Here is a 3,300-nt window from a genome sequence, read left to right on the forward strand (position 1 = left end):
GAAAGTCAGTTCTTTGTTGCTTAAGGAAAAATGTATGACTTGTTATTAAAGAAGGTACAAGGAATGAAATCGCATTTTATGAAGGAAAAAGAAGTAGTTCTGACTTACAGGTGGCAGTTTCAGGATGGGAGAAGCAAAGGAATGGGTACAGAATGGGATAAGGAGGTTTTATGGAAAGTGGACCCCCAGAAAAGAGTTTGTGCCTAGTACAAGGTTTCTTGAGATGTTGAACTGCCTTTGCTAGTGGATTTTAAGTTTCTTTACCTCTTAAATGATCTATCCTAGATTTACCTTTGAAATCTTTTGTTAACTTTGGCTAAGTGGATAAATATTGTTTCACAGCCTACCTGACTGTTATAAACCCTTTCGATATTTATGAACAAACCTTCCTAAATAATTGACTTCTAGCTAACTTTGGGATGCTTCAGAGGGCCCCTGAGACCTCCCAAAGAGAGATATTAAACAACCTGAGTTCGTTTGGCATGTTAAACTACATGGGAAGTGCTGTCAGAAGGAGTGATGAATCTTCCCAAGTTATATGGTGGATGTTACTGTAAGGTATAGTTTGTGCTGAGGCAGAAAAGAAGGAGAGAGAGATAGCATTTGTAGTTGGTCAGGGGGTGATAAGTCCCCTGGGCAGGGGGTGATAAGTTCCAGATAGATACAACTGGCCTGGAGCCTCAGGGTGGGACCTAAAGTTCGATTTTGTTTTCTCTGAAGTTAAATGATACAAGCAAGGGCCTTTGAGACTGTTGTTTTCTTTCCTAAGCCCAAAGACTCCTTCAGTTACTAATGTAGATATCCTAGAAACTATGTGACATCCATGAAAATCTGATATGTCCTGGTAAAATGCTGTCAGTTATAATTCTAGTTATCATATTAAAGTGTTTCAAGTCACAGCAGTGACCAGATTTACTTTGTCAATTTCTATCTAATCAGGTTGTAAACATGCCTTCCATGGTTTCACACTGATGCATTTGCAAAAATACTGCTACTTCAAGATACATGGAAAAGACTTTCCTAAGCTCACCCATAAACAACGGTTTTTGTTTGTTATCTGGTAAGCTGGTACCAGACTGGAATTTAGTCTCCTTACTAGGTTAAGAGAACAAATTTTTCTTAGAATGCAGCTTTCAATCACAGATGATGAATTTATTTACCTTTCAGTGATTTATATTTGTTTTTATCATCTGTTTTTACTTCTGTAAAGTAAATAAGCATTATTTAAGATTATGGTACATGTAGGATGGACCAAGCTTTCCCCACTCCTGCAAATTCCCTTAAGCCCTCAGATTCTTCTCGTGGGACCAAGGTCTCACTTTCCTCCAGAGGGGCAATCCAAGCTTTTTATCAGCTAGCTGATCTGCCCCTGATAGCAGAGCCAATTTGAGCATGAGTTGGTCTATAATTTAGGCATGAAACTATGATTACATAAAAGAAAGATGACTTTTTGATGGAGGATGGCCATGATATTCCTTGGACTTCAGAAAAAAATTGGTTAAAATGAAACTTTTTTCCTTGGAAACTGCAAAGGCAGTTCTTTTAGCATATGCAATTGAAAACATCTAGGTTGTTAGGTCAGTTTTCATTCCAGTCTCAAAGAAAGGCAATGACAAAGAATGTTCAAACTGTCACACAACTGGACTCATCTCACAGGCTAGTAAAGTAATGCTCAAAATTCTCCAAGCCAGGCTTCAGCAATACGTCAGCCGTGAAATTCCAAATGTTCAAGATGGATTTAGAAAAGGCAGAGGAACCAGAGATCAAATTGCCAACATCCACTGGATCATTGAAAAAGCAAGAGAGTTCCAGAAAAACACTTATTTCTGCTTTATTGATTATGCCAAAGCCTTTGACTGCATGTATCACAATAAACTGGGGAAAATTCTGGAAGAGATGGGAATACCAGACCACCTGACCTGCCTCTTGAAAGACCTATATGCAGGTCAGGAAGAAACAGAACTGGACCTGGACCAACAGACTGGTTCTAAATAGGAAAAGGAATATGTCAAGGCTGTATATTGGCACCCTGCTTATTTAACTTATATGCAGAGTGCATTGTGAGAAATGCTGGGCTGGATGAAGCACAAACTGGAATCAAGATTGCTGGGAGAAATATCAATAACCTCAGATATGCAGATGACACCACCCTGATGGCAGAAAGTGAAGAACTAAAGAGTCTCTTGATGAAAGAGAAAGAGGAGAGTGAAAAAGTTAGCTTAACGCTCAGCATTCAGAAAACTAAGATCATTGCATCCAGTCTCATCACTTCTCGTCAAATAGATGGGAAAACAGTGGAAACAGCAGCAGACTTTATTTTTCGGGGCTCGGAAATCATTGCAGATGGTGACTGCAGCCATGAAATTAAAAGATGCTTACGACTTGGAAGGAAAGTGATAACCAAGCTAGACAGCATATTAAAAAGCTGAGACGTTGCTTTGCCAACAAAGATCCGTCTAGTCAAGGCTAAGGTTTTTCCATGTCATGTATGGATGTGAAAGATGGACTATAAAGAAAGTTGACAGCCAAAGATATGATGCTTTTGCACTGTGGTGCTGAAGAAGATGCTTGAAGGTCGCTTAGACTATAAGAAGACCCAACCACTCCATCCTAAAGGAAATCAAGTCTGAATATACATTGGAAAGACTAATATTGAACCTGAAACTCCAATACTTTGGCCACTAGATGCGAAGAGCTGACTCTTTTGGAAGATGCTTTGATTTGCCTGTGAGTGTGGGAGCCCTACCTGGGCACAGGGCCTCAGGGGCCATTGCCACTGAATCATGACCTCCACGCAAGTGCATTCCAGCTGTGTGACACTCAGCACGCAGGAGACTGGAAAAGCTATCTTCCTTGGAGGAAGGAAAGGCATACACAGAGAGTGTGTTTTCAGGCCTCTATTTGCAGCAAGTGTTTTGCTTCTCAGATGTCAGACCTGCAGGCCTACCCCGAGGACCTCAATTCCAGAGTCAGGGCCGTGTGTCTCCCTGCACATTCCGAGCCTTGCAAACACATTCCTGGGTCAGAGAGGTGCTTCCCATGAGGAAGAAGGCTGCGGGAGTGTGTCTGAGGGGGCCAGGTGCCATGCTGGGGTCACCTGGTCGAGGGCACCTTGCACATCCATTGGGCCCCAGGCGAGCAGTTATGGACTTGCCCCTTGCTTGAGATATCCCAAAGCAAGGAGCAATGCTAGCTGTATCAGAAGGAGGAAAACAGCAATGGGATGGATTTTCAAGCAGTTGCTAGGTCACACTGTGTTAGGGCTCCCCAGGAGACATGTGAGAATTTTGGCCCCTAGGC

Source organism: Cervus elaphus, unplaced genomic scaffold (assembly GCF_910594005.1).
Source record: "Cervus elaphus unplaced genomic scaffold, mCerEla1.1, whole genome shotgun sequence".
NCBI lineage: Eukaryota > Metazoa > Chordata > Mammalia > Artiodactyla > Cervidae > Cervus > Cervus elaphus.